The sequence below is a fragment of the Protopterus annectens genome, chromosome 2.part0, assembly GCF_019279795.1.
Source record: "Protopterus annectens isolate FY-2018-M chromosome 2.part0, PAN1.0, whole genome shotgun sequence".
In the NCBI taxonomy this organism is placed as follows: Eukaryota; Metazoa; Chordata; order Ceratodontiformes; family Protopteridae; genus Protopterus; species Protopterus annectens.
Genome location: NC_056728.1, coordinates 602,484,830 through 602,499,428, shown reverse-complemented (window position 1 = coordinate 602,499,428; position 14,599 = coordinate 602,484,830). Strand labels below are relative to the sequence as shown.

General features: G+C 39.7%; 1 protein-coding gene across 1 annotated transcript in view; it reads right to left on the bottom strand.

Moving 5' to 3' along the window:
- The window catches only part of LOC122793166 (hemogen-like), a 209,413-nt gene that overhangs the window by 143,802 nt on the left and 51,012 nt on the right, over positions 1-14,599 (bottom strand). The gene's annotated exons all lie outside the window — the stretch shown is intronic.

Sequence of the window (14,599 nt, the reverse complement as noted above, 5' to 3'; positions counted from 1 at the left end):
TTCAGGTGTGTAACACGGGCACTTTGTTTAAACTAGAATTACTCTACCCCATAAAAAGACGACAGAAAGAGGGCATTGAAAAATTATATGGTGCTGCTTACTGTGATGGATTTGAAGTCTTAAGACACTCAGTCTTGCTGGCTGGATTCTGCTGAAATCAAAGTCTGGTTATGTTTGCATTCACAGTCTGTTGCATACAGAAACTTGCAGAATATACACTGATGAGAGAATATACTTTGTAGCATCAACTTAGAGCAGTAACAAATAACTTTTTTATAGTAAACCAGACGGACTAACGTTGCAGCTTAAAGTACTGTTCCACTTTACTTCTCATATAGTACAGATGATGTGAGAGATATAACATTTACCTCAGGACAAATGTGTCCCTACCAATACCCTTGATTAATACAGATCTTTATATACATTTCCTCTTGGTATTCTATTTTGGAGAATTGCTCATCCTGTAGAAACAATACTGATTGTTGCAGATGCTGATGCAAACTGCTGACTTAATGATATTATTTTTAAGCTTCCTTGTTTAACAATGTCTTGTCACATTTTTGCTGAATTTAATCAACAGTCAAAATCCCCCCTTCGGGCCCATTATTTCTGCTAGTAAATCTAAAACAGAGACCATATCTATCTGGTTGGACTACGTTCTAAATCCAATAGTCCAGAAGTCTAAATATTTTTTAAGGGACTCTTAGCATTTATTAGAAATTTTGAGAAAACCTGATGCAACCTGATGAAGCGCACTTGTTAGGTGCGTGAAAGCGCTCGTTCTGTTTTAAAATAAAGACTTCTAACTATCGTGGTGGTTCCAGTGATTTGTTGGAAAATTTTGAGAAAATATGAATTTTCTGATGAGCCTATACACTTTGGCACATTAGACGTAAAATCACTCTATAAATCTATTAACCAAGAGAGGGATATTGAGTTCCTATGAGAATATCTTAATCACAACACTGAATTTGGTAGTGATAAAATCAACACAATATGTAGTTTGATGAATTTAGTGATGGATAATAATTTTTTTAGATTTAATAACCAGTTGTATAAACAAATTTCGGGTGTAGCGATGGGAGCAAGAGTAGCTCCTGCTTTCGCAAATTTAGTGATGGCAAATTGGGAAACAAAATATTTGGACCAATTTCCAAGGTTTAATAAGATTCAGGCATATTATACTTATATCGATGATTTGTTTTTTCTATGGACTGGAGAGTACGGGGAATTCGTGGACTATGTCAGCTATCTGAACTCTACCACAGATTTTTTGGAGTTCAAAATTAGTGGTTATTGGGAATTCATTGATTATTTGGACTTACATCTAAATATAGATGTTGAAAATAAAAAAATTGAGAATAGTATATTCAGAAAACCAGTATTTGCTAATCAGTATCTACGTAGAGATAGTTTACACCCACTACACATGAAAAGGGGTGTTGTAAAAGGTCAAATTATTAGACTTAGTAGACTGACCTCAAATGAAAGTTTTTTGGAAGAAGTTCTTCTTCTGAGGTCTCTGTTTACATCAAGAGGTTATAGCTTAGAGTGGTTACAACAGATAGAAGAAGAGGTAATGGGTCTAAGAAGGGGGGTTGCTTCACCCATTTTAAAATCTACAGATATAATGGTAGGTCCAATAGTCACTGATACATCTGATGTACCTGACAACAGAATTGTGAATTACTATAGTGCTTTCCCTATACCTATAGTTACTGAGATGTGGTACATAAAAGACATTATTGAAAACAATTGGAAAGTTCTGTTGGGAAACAAAGAACTTGTATCAATAATAGGTACGAAACCCAAATTCACTTACAAGAAAGTTACTAGTATTAAGAATATGTTAGAGTTTGGGAACAACACTACAGAGACTACAGTAATGGAAGGACACACTAAAAAAGGTACATATGCATGCAAAAACTGTAAACAATGCAGATTTATTAACGATTCCTCCTTTGTAACTTTAAGTCACATATACAAAACATTTTGGGCTAAAAACTATTTCACCTGTAATAGCGAATACATAGTCTACATTGCTACCTGTATGTCCTGCGAAGGTTATTACATTGGTAAAGCGATACATTGTTTGAAATGCAGAATATATGAACACAATCTAGGTATAAAAAAGAAAGATTTGTCTAATGCTTTAGCTAGACATGCAACTGTATGTTCTGAATTTAAAAAGTTCACATTTTTTTGTCCTGGATAAGGTTGATAATGTGATTTTTGAAGATGATAATAATAACAAACTGGAATGCAAAGAAGCGTTTTGGCAGCTGTGCCTCAGTGCAGATCATGCACCTGGGTTAAACGAATCTATTAATTTAAAATTCTTTTTATTATATAAATGAATGTCACTATATGATATTTTTACTTAGACATGTAATTATTTTTAGGGATTTTAATTACTATTATTTGATGTCATTTCCTGCTTTATGAGTGAAGGAATGTATAAAAAGGGAAGTCTGTGTAGATCTAATTGTTTCTGAGGAAGTTCACATCAATAAAAGTGAATGAAAGAGCTAAAAAATGTTTTGTTCTAGAGTAATCTTTGGATTTGTGCTGCAACACTGGGACTGTTTTTGGTTTCAAATTAAAAGCATTGCATACATGATGATTACCCAAAGATGTTTTCCATAAGCAAGGATTTAGCATTGTGTCAGAAAGTACACAATGATTTCACTGCTGCACTGAACATCTGCCTCTATCCCCGATGGTACAGCGGTAGCATTGTTACCTCACAGCAAGAGGTTCTTCTGTTTGATTCTTGGCTGGAGTGCCTTCTGTGTGGGGTCTGCATGTCCTCCCCGCGGTCAAGTGGCCTCTGAAAGACATGTGTGAATGGGCATGCCTTTGCTGAAGGTTGGGCTTCGGGCTGGCAACTCGACACCATAAAAATCGATGTTGTAGATGGAAATAAAGAAGAGAGCAAAATTAAGATGACCATTCCTCTAAAAAGAATGATATTACAAATCTATTAAATATCCAAGTAAAAACAGCAAAAAGTAAAGCATGTGTATTTGTTTTTTATAAACACAGGCTGCATAATACATAGATGGGGTGTAGAATGTATAAGCGATTATCATTGTTACCTCACAGCAAGAGGTTCTTCTGTTTGATTCTTGGCTGGAGTGCCTTCTGTGTGGGGTCTGCATGTCCTCCCCGCGGTCAAGTGGCCTCTGAAAGACATGTGTGAATGGGCATGCCTTTGCTGAAGGTTGGGCTTCGGGCTGGCAACTCGACACCATAAAAATCGATGTTGTAGATGGAAATAAAGAAGAGAGCAAAATTAAGATGACCATTCCTCTAAAAAGAATGATATTACAAATCTATTAAATATCCAAGTAAAAACAGCAAAAAGTAAAGCATGTGTATTTGTTTTTTATAAACACAGGCTGCATAATACATAGATGGGGTGTAGAATGTATAAGCGATTATCATTTAAAATGCTTATAAAGGCGACCTTGTGTATATTGTAAAAATTCACCATGCATGGGAACTGAAGGTAATGTATAATAATATATGCAATTGTAGTAATAAATACTGCTCTGGAAAAAAAAAAACAAAAGTTGCAGTCATTTCCTACCATCTCAAGTTTATGGTGTTAAATAAGGTACTTCTACAGATTGTTAAAGCAAAACCCCCCAGATTGTCATTACATGAAGCACAAGATGCCAAGGAGCACAGTGTTGATTCCTGTTTTCCATAGGATTCCCTTTTGGTGGAGACTTCAACATTCTTAGAGATAATCATGACCATGATGTTGGTATATATGTGTGTGTGTGTGTGTGTGTGTGTGTGTGTGTGTGTGTGTGTGTGTGTGTGTGTGTGTGTGTGTGTGTGTGTGTGTGTGTGTGTGTGTGTGTGTGTGTGTGTGTGTGTGTGTGTGTTTAGATGTATGTGGGGGGGGCTTGCTCCTCACATTAGTGCGGGGGGGGGTCTTGTCACTCTTTAAAAAATGTTTTAAATTACATTTATGGCCTTGCTGTGTTGTGGTCCTAATTTTGCCATTTGGTGATCCATAGAAGAACATTCAAATAGAGAAGCTGACTTTCTGTCTATAAAAAGAGCGTATCATTGTATTGTGCAGTGTAAGTTCTAACATATCCAGTTTGATAATTCTATGCTGGGAAGACCAGATTATTCAACCTTCAGATATTAGCCATAGGATTGTGTTGCCATGCAGTTAGCGCCTGTTCATAGCAGAAAACTGTTCCATCATACAGCCATAGCAGGTGATATACATAAGAGAAAGTCATAAAGCTGCAGGCAGCAGTCTTATCATTCAGTCACTGCATTTTGTTATCTTTCATTAGACTGTTTTGCTGGCTGAATGCTAATCCACACTATTCTACTGATTAATGACTTACCCTTGAAGTTATTTTAAATACCACAGTTTAGAAGCATTAGATTCCCAGTAGAAAGCCTTACTTATTGTCTAACAACAGCTTTGACAACTAGCAAAGAAACAGAAGTAGTTACACAGAACAAAAAAAATTTTAAGACTAAATGTCTGGGGGTATGGAAGTAGAGATGCATTGTAAAGGCAGAGACACTTCGGACACCTATTGTTACAGTGAGTATTTCGCACAGCTATACTGTGATATGTCACTGATCCTGTCTTCATAGCCGGCCTTAGGCATATGTCAACTAGCCGGCCGCCTAGGGCGCCGCTCTAGCAGGGGCACTTTTCCAGTATTTATTTAATGTAGTTAGACCAGGATGGGGGCACCGGGTGGTGTAGTGGGGGGTGCTGTGGAGCCCTTTTGCCTAGGGCACCAATTGACCTAAGTCTGCTCCTGCCTGTCTTCACAGCGTTGAATGAATACAATTTCTGCTACTTAGCTGAGTCTGATTTGCTGTGACCTCAAGAACTTTAGAACACAACACCTGTCTGTCAAAAAGAAGTTATGTTCTTACCATAACGTTTCATGTTTGTTGTCCTTTATCTCACCTTCCTTCTTTCTGGTTGGGTTTGGAGCTGATCTCGGCTCCGACTCAGCCACTTCTAAAGCTCAAAGAGTCCTTACTGGCTTGAGACTAACCCCTTATCCCAGCATGCAAGTGGCAAACAAGCTCTGGGTAGCTACCGCTGTGCATGCTGGGATAAGGGGTTAACCTCAAGCCAGTAATGACTCTTCGAGCTTTAGAAGTGGCCAAGTCGGAGCTGAGATCGGCTCCAAACCCAACCAGAAAGAAGGAAGGCGAGATGGGCAACATAACATCAACTGATTCTTTAAGTTCTTGGAGGTAGGATATGATGTTTGTATTCAACCAGCTATTATCATGCAAGTAGCAACTTGCATGGCATCAAAATGGCCAGGACTGGAGAATAGCAAAATAGATACGGTCAGCCAAATCATTCAACTAATACCCATCAGACTATAGTTTTTTTTTCAGTGTTCTCCTCAGTTCCAAAACTAACAAGAAGCTGAGGCCTTCCTTTGAACTCTCAAATTTGAATCAATTTAAACAAAAAAAGTTCAAAATCTTGATGCTTCAGATACCTCTTCTGTTTCAAGATGCTTACCTGGTAACTATGAATAGGCTGGATCCTTACCAACACAATCTCAAACCAGAAGCTTATTAAAGATACAGATACTGACTGTTCCTTGGGTGAGGTTCTTAACAGGGAATAAAAGTACAAGGCTTGTGGCTTGCAGTGTTTCCCAAATCAGAGAAAGCTTCAAGCAAACTTCAAAGAAATGTTGGCCGTTTATATAGCTGACAACCTTCATGCCAGTTCTGAATTCAGGAGTTCAACAGAATGTCACAAGGAATACAAAATACTAACCATGATAATATGGGGAAAAGACTCTCTGCATGAGATCAAATACACAAGTTGTCTAAATTCCAAGCCAAAAGACACTATAGCACACGCAAAACAAAGGAAGTCTGTCATGAGTAGACAATAGACCTGAACATCTTTTTAGTATATGAGAAAGTGGGACTGCTGTTGATGTGTAAGTGCTAAAATACAAACTGTCAAAATGGATTTCTTTATTTTAAACATTTCTTCTAAGCAAGGTAAACCAGAAGACATTTTTTATGTCCTGTGATAATTATTTTAGACATTACTTCTGAACAAGTTAGGTCAGAAAAAATGAATGTGTTCTTTGAGACATTTTGTGACAACTACATTTTGCAGGTCTGGATAAGAAATCACACCTATACTTTGCATGCTATAAACAAAAGGATATTAAGGAACATTGCTTAACTAACAAAAGAATTAGAAACATAAACCAGTCTGTCACTGTATTTTGTTTGACCTTGCTTATAATGAATGGAGTATTGTTTTGTTATGGAAAATTACTATTATAACATTAGTTCATGGGAAACATATTTAGAAGTGAGGAGAACATTCTGTGGGTGCCACCATTAGAACTATCAGTCTAAATGTGAAAGGAAAAATGATTGCATAATCTAATTGTCAGTTACAAAGCGTGAGTTGTGACTGGGAAAAAATATTCTAAAAGGTACCACCTAAGCTAAGACTACTTTTTGGTAAAGAAGTAATCCTCGTTCAACTAGAACACAGGCTATTTATAATTGTATCTGCATACAAAACAAACTAGTTATCTCTACAGTCCATCTCCAATAATGTGTAGATTCATTATATTAGCACCACAAAAAGACCATCACTACCAGATGCTGACAAAAACAAATGGCTTCCATTCCTTCAACGATATAAACTACTTTTAAGTTCAGTAATCTCTACATTGTTAAAGCTGAACTCCTTCTCATTCAGTACCAGTTATCTTATGAATTGTACTTTAGGTGGTAACCTTAAATCTCTCTGTTCATCACTACTGCCATTTCAACCCTCTACATATATACATACATACATACATACATACATACATGCATACATACATACATACATACATACATACATACATACATACATGCAAATGTTTCAAGCATGGGCATTAAAGCCCTTCTAGCTTGCCAATATGCCAAAACACTTGTTCCCATAATAAATGACCAGGCTATTCTTAAAAATATCTAAACTAGTACTTGCTTTAATGTAATTTGGTAGTCTGTTCCAATTATCAGCTACTCTGTCAGAGAACAGTACAGTTGTGTACACTTACCATAAATGTAGATGTTCGAGTGTATTCACTGTTGCAGTCATTACATTTGGGTTATCTGCTTGCAGTAGCCCTCAGTTGGCCTGATTAACAAGGTCTTGGGTCCTGCATCAGTTGCTGTCCCTTCTTCCATGACGTCAGGTCGTCAGGGGTATAAAACATGCAGCCGACGCCATTACATCAGTTTTTCTTGCCCCAGATGTCAGGTGCCCCCCTAATGGGAAGCAATTAAATCTATAATACAAGAATATACCTCCAACAAAAAAGCAAATACACCAAAAAGCTTTTTGAGCATAGTAAGTGAGAGTAGAGGTATAGCCAAAAGAAGAAAAAGGGACTGGAGGGAGGGTAACCAGGACTGCAACAGTGAATACACTCAAACATCTACATTTATGGTAAGTGTACACAACTGTACTATGTTCTTCGTGTTTCACTGTTGCAGTCATTACATTTGGGTAGATTCCCAAAGCTAAGGTTGAGAGGAGGAATTTAAATAGAATTAGGACCAGCTATAAGGCCCTGAAAGACTGCAGTGGCAAAACCAGCTCTGAATTTATAGAAAATTGGCAAATGATAATGCTTGATGAAAGTATGTACAGAACTCCAGGTAGCAGCTTCTAGGATGTCCCTTGTAAGGACACCCCTGAGAAAGGCTGTAGAGGTAGTTGCAGCCCTGGTTGAATGGGGTCTGATGCCCTGTGGGATAGGTTTTCCATGGTGCTTATAGCAGAAATAAATTCAGTGGCCTATCCATTTTGAAATGGTTTGCTTTGAAATAGCTTTCCCCTCTGTCCCTGCAGCGAATGCCACCAGCAGTTGTTCAGATTTCCTTTGAGGTTTAGTCCTGTCCAAGTAGAATCTAAGTTGTCTGTGCACATCTAAGGAGTGCAGTATCCATTCCCCTTTGTTCTGTGGGTTAGGAAAGAAGGTAAGCAAATGAATGGACTGTTTAAGAGCCACACTGGATAGCACCTTGGGCATGAAGGAGGGATTGGTTCTGACACCCTATCTGCATGAAAGATTATGAAAGGCTCCACTGCCATAAGGGCCTGTAACTCAGATACCCTTCGTGCAGAAGCGATTGCTAAAAGGAAAGCTGTTTTCCAGGAAAGGGATTTTAAATCTGCAATAGCAGCTGACTCAAAAGGAGGAAGAGTGAGTTTCTCCAAGACAAAGTTAAGATCCCAGGTTGGAGTTGGAGCTCTCCTCGGTGGCCTTAAATTGTTGGCCCCTCTGAGGAACTGCTTGAGCAGTGGGTGAGAGAAGAGGGGAGGCTCTGTGCTATAATGAGCTGAAATGGCTGAGGAATTAATTTTTTGATGGGGGAAAAGGAGAGATTAGGTAATTAGCCAGGCTACTAGGTTCAGGGTTTGCAGCTGAGGGTGCAGAATCTGGTTCTCCTGCTGATACAACAGGAAAGGAGTCTGAGGCAGGTGCTATGGGGCCAGGCGTGACACACTGCACAGGAGGGGGTACCAGTGTTGGCGTGGCCAGTCTGGTGCAATTAAAATCATCCTTGGCTTGTCCTGTTTGATCTTTAGTAGTACCTTGGAGAGCAGAGGAGGAAAGGCATAAACTAATAGGTTTTTCCAGCTGAAGGATAGAGCATCCACTTTCCAAGCTAGTTTGTGGGGAATCCTTGTGCAGAATTTGTCCAATTGATGGTTCTGGGGGGAGACAAACAGGTCTATATCTGGGCTCCCCCAATTGCTTGTCAACATGTTGAAAATCTTTGGTTCCAGTTTCCACTCATCTGGGTCCATGAGGTTTCTGCTTAGTCCATCTGCCAGTGTATTTAGTTTTCCTGGCAGGAATGAGCTTGTAGATTCACTTGGTAGCTCAAGGCTGTGTTCCACAATGCCATAGCTAGTCTGCATAGAGGGTAAAAGTGTGTACCCCACTGCTTGTTTATGTACCACATGACTGTGGTGTTGTCCGTCTATACCATTAGTTGTCCTGGAAGAATGTGGTCCTTGAAGGCTGTCAGAGCATTCTGTACAGCTAACATTTCCTTTTGATTTATGTGTAGGTGCATTTTACTTGGGTTCCATTTGCCCTGAATGCACTTCCCTGCCAGGTGAACCCCCCATGCATAGTCTGATGCATCTGTTGTTAACGTTTGGGTGGCAGGGGGTAGTGTGAATGGTAGTCCCTTGTTTTGGTGGCAGGCCTCTGCCCACCAAAGTAACTCTAGGCATAGGCAAGGTATGATAGGAATCATAGCTTCTAGATTCTGAGAATGTTGACACCATAGGCTTTTGAGATACCATTGTAGTTTCCTCATATGCAGCCTTGCATATGGAATTAGAAGAATGCAGGAGGCCATGAACCCCAAGGCTTGCAGTATTTGCCTTGCAGATAACTGGGTTTTTCCGGCCACTTGTTTGAAGTAGGTTGTCAAATGAGTCCGTTTCTCTGGTGTGAAGAAAGCCATCTGGGAAGTTGTATTCAAGCTTGCTCCCAGGAATATAATTTGTTGACAGGGTACCAGGTGTGATTTATTTTAATTTATGGTGTACCCCAGACAAGTCAGTACCCTTTGAACAAAGGCCAGATAATTCAAAAGTATGTCCTGGCTTTCTGCCTGAATTAGACAATCGTCCAGGTGTGGGTATATTTGAATATTTCTTTGCCTGCAGAATACAATGACTGGAGCTAGGCACTTTATGAATACCCTGGGCACAGTAGATAAGCCAAAAGGCAGTGCAGAGAACTGATAGTGCATGTAGCCTGCGTTGAAGCCTAGGTATCTTCTGCAAGACTCCCTGACAGGGATGTGCAGGTATGCTTCTTTTAGGTCTAGTGTTGCCAACCATGCACCTTTGCCTAGCATAGGAAGCAGCTGGTGAAGAGTCAGCATCTTGAATTTTGGAATCACCAGAAAGGTATTTAAAGTAGAAAGGTCCAGGATAGGACGCCATGTATTGCCTTTTCTGGGTACCAGAAAAAGTCTTGAAAAGAAACCTTGTCCCTTTTCCTCTTCTGGTACCAACTGAATAGCCCCCATGCTTAAGAGAGAGAGTACTTGATTTGGGCCTCTGCCCACTGATTTGGGGGTAGATCTGGCCACCCGCTTGGTGTTGGTAAGGTGTGGAAGTGAAATCTGTATCCTTGGGACACTATATTTAAAACCCATTTGTCCTGGGTAATAAATTCCCAGTTTTTGGCCTGCAGACCAATCTTTCCGCCTAAAAGAGCATTCAGTTGGGAAGTGCTTGGAAGTTTTAAAAGCAAGTCATTGAGATAGTTTTCCATAGGGGAAAGTCTTACTACTCCCTGATTTGGGTACGGAAACCCCCCACTGCTTAGTCTTGTGTGTACCCTGGGACTGAAACCTGGGATTTCTGCTGTGTCTGGGTCTGGCTTGAGAAGACTTGGAAGGGGCTGGAAAGGACCAATTCTTAGAGGGCCAATGTCTACTAAATCTAGGAGGCTGAACTTGTAAGAAATCTTTAACACTCTGCATAGATTTAGCTTTATCTTCCATCTTTTTAAGAACTTCCTCAGCCTTGTTGTCAAAAAGCCGGTCCTGATTTAGGGGAGCATCCAACAATTTAGCTTTAACATGATCAGGCAAAGATTGCTCCTTAAGCCAAGCATGCCTTCTGAGCACAGACCCAGTAACAGCAGGCCTGCAAGAGGCCTCTAATGAATCAAATCCACATTGCAAAGTATGTTTTCCAACGTGTTCAGCAGAATGCATTAAATCCTCTAATTCTTTATTTTCCGCACAGTCAGGGATCAACATAATTTTCTGTTTAAGCAATCCAATAACATGTTGCTGATACTTTAACATATGAAACTGGCAGTTTAAAGCCCTAATGGCCAAGGTTGCAGAAGTGTAAACCTTCTTACCCCAGCTATCCAGCACCCTGGAGTCTCTATCAGAAGGGGTAGGATTTTTAGCAGTAGAAGCCTTAATGCCCTTGCGTCCCTGTGAAATAGTCTCTGGATCTGCAATAGGATTTTTAGAAAAGGAACCTGTGTGAATCAGGAACCGTGTAATATCTATCAGGTTTTCTGGGAGCAGGAGGCAAATAATCAGGGGCCAAACTAGATTCCGAAAAAGTATCATCAACAATGTCTAGTATAGGATGAATAGCTAAAGGCCTATGCTGAGGCAGGAATAAGAAATCTCTAAGCCTCTTTTTTGAATCAGAAAAATCCTGGCTTTCCTAGTGGAAATGCTCCCTTAAAGTATGTAAGGTTTCACCAAAAGAAAAATCCTCTCGAGGGGAAGCAGAGGGAATAGAGTCCTCTACATGAGAATCCTCATAAGTAGATAAGGGCAAATCCAGATCATCAGGAGAATCAGAAAAATCAGAATCCTGGTCAGAAGATTCATAAACAACTTCAGTCCTAGGTCTCTTAGAATGGGAAGGTTGGCTTCCCCTGATTAGAGTTATAAGATCTTCAGCCATTCTTATCATTTGTTTTTTAGGCATGGAGGCCTGAGCATGCAGCCTGGGCGTCGTTTTTTTAGGCATGGTTCGAGATTTAGGCCTAAATGAAGAAGGAGGCATCGGTTTAATATGCAAGTCCATAGGCCTGAATACACCCTCAGAAGCCGGTGCCTACACAGCGGCTCCGGACCCATCCAAGGTAGAGACATCCACGGGTTCCATAGTTGAAGCATCTCGCGGCATACCGGACTCCGAATGGGTCTCAGAAGAGGCCTGCAAAACAGAAGTAGCAGGTATCAGGGGCTGCAAAAGCACCTCACTGAGTACCGGCGAACTGGCGACTGGCTTAGGAGAAGCGTCATTGGCAGTTTTGGACCTCGGCAGCTTGTCTGTCTTTATCTTTGTGTTTTTTTGAAATCTCAGTAGTCGGATGGCTAACAGACAACATTTCTGGATAATTAAACCAAGAACCAAAATATTTAGAGGCGAAAATATACCGATGACGGATATTACGCTGATTAAATAAAGCACAAAACCAACAGCAAGGTATGTCGTGGTCAGGGCCTAGGCAAGGAATACAGTACGAATTAAAATCTTTATGAGGTATTTGCTTTCCACAAGTAATGCAATTATTAACTTTTTCTGACATCAGTAAGGAGCAAGAAAAAGTTTCCCCAACGGGGTACTTAGCTTTAGTTGAAGACTTCGGTTCTGAAACTTGAAAATGAAAATTTCAGGACTCGGATGACCGGCACTTGCGAACTGCTTCTGCTTTGGGCGCCGCATGGCAAGAAAGACTGATGTAATGGCGTCGGCTGCATGTTTTATACCCCTGACAACCTGACGTCATGGAAGAAGGGACAGCAACCAACGAAGGACCCAAGACTTTGTTAATCAGGCCGACTGAGGGCTACTGCAAGCAGATAACTCAAACGTAATGACTACAACAGTGAAACATTCAAACATCAGTTAGTACATTTCTCATTCCTATAGTATCTTCTACATAGGTTATCTGACAATTCTCTAGTACTTTTTGATAACCCCAAACATTCCCAGAGGTAGTTGTCCTTAAATGCCTTATATACCTGAATAAGATCTCCTCTTAAATATCTGTAAGAGACACTGTACAAGTTCAGATATTTTAGTCTTTCATAATAACTTAGATTTTCACATCCATGGATGTCCTTCGTATATTTCTGCTGTACTCTTTCTAGTTTATTCATGCTTGTTTTCCAATAGGGTTTCCATATTGCTATTCCATACTCAAGTTTGGGTCTAATGTAATTAACAAACAATGACTTCATTATGTTTGATTTCTTAGACTTTATAAATCTTTTTATACAATCTATAGTTCTATAACTATCATTTGCCAATTGGTTGATATGATTAGAAAAACTCATAGCTGAATCTACCCATATACCCAGGTCCTTAAATGAGTCTACAGTTTCAATCACTGTGTGCTGTATTAAATATTCACCTTTCAGTTTATGTCTCCCAAATCTCATATGCTTAGTTTTTGATGTATTTATCAACATATTATTCTCCAGTGCCCAAATGGTCAATTTAGTCAAATTATTTTGCAGACATGTCTTATCTGTAACACTTGTAATCAGTTTACCCAATTTCAGGTCATCAGCATATAGACTGTAGAACACCTCAGATGAAAAAGTAAGGTCTGAAAGATACAATCTAAACAAATAAGGGCCTAGTACATAGCCCTGTGGGACACCTTGACTTTAACCAAGGATTTCACCTGTCCAGTTGGTGTGATACTTGCCATGTCCCAGGACCTGACTTCATTGCAGAGATCACACGTTTTGAGTACTTGCACTGCAAACTTGGGAATCACTGCCAGCACACTTTAAACAAATTGACTCATTCCTATATTTAAAACCCTCCTTAAAAAAATCCTTTTCAAAGATGCCCTACCCGTGCCATTAAACCAATGCACAACATAGCAATCACATCTTAAAATTACCATTCGCCACTCCTTCTCAACAATAACTGTTTGATAAATTCATTTAAATCCTGTTGAATCTTAATCCTCAGTGATGTAACTTAACTTACCTCATAAACTTCTCTGCCCCTAAAACAAACCTCTTTCACACATCTTTCCCTAAAAATTAATAATTCCTGTAAAACAGACCTGTATATTACTCAAATTCTACCATGCTTGTGCAAATTACCATACTATATAAAAATATGAAAGACTACCAATTAGTTTAAGAACACACTTAGCTGGATGGGTTGGAAATAAGGTCTTTGATATCATCCTAAGGAAGTCAGTGTTCTTATATGACCAGTTCACCTGAACACTGGTGCAGTTAACTTATCAACTTATGAGCAAACCTCAGTAACATGTCCTCATCTACTCTTTCTCATGCTCTTTTACATTCCCTACCATCTTTCATTTATCTCATAACCTTGCAACTCCCCTCCCTACAGGTACTTCTGTTTAATAATTTCAACAATCCTGTACTAATGTTCTAATCCTTTTTTCATAGGTTCTTAGGTGTTTACGAGGCTAACAACCACAAAAGTCTTTTAAGCCTATCTATGCATCCCAAATGTCTGAGAAGTTCTGGTAACCTTGATAAGTATAAGCAGGGGTTTGGGAGATGAAACATTTACAAGCAGGGGCCTGAAAGATGAACCATTTACAGGCTGCTGGTGTCCATTACAGACATAGGTGCCAAACCGAGGATAAATTTTCTGTTCCCCATCCAATAGTCCAGTTGTCCAAGTTGCACTTGAATTGGGTTAGGGAGGAACTCTACTTCATATGGATGGGGAGCCTGTTCCATAGACAGGGTAGTCACAGGGATACATACTTGTCTCTCCAGTAGGTTCTGATTATATCACAGGCAAGGTGTAAGTCTTTAGAACGGGTAATTCTGGTGCTACTTGGTTTGCAAATAAGCAGGAGGTCCATCAAGGTGGGGTCTGATAATGCCTTGCATACCAGGCACAGATCTCTCTTCAACAGCTTGTAGGAGACAGAATACAGGGATAGGGCCTTCAGGAGGTCTGCACAGGACATGCTGCTTATGCCCTGTATTCTTTTAGTGAGAAGCCTCTGTGGGCATTCCAAGTGTTGGA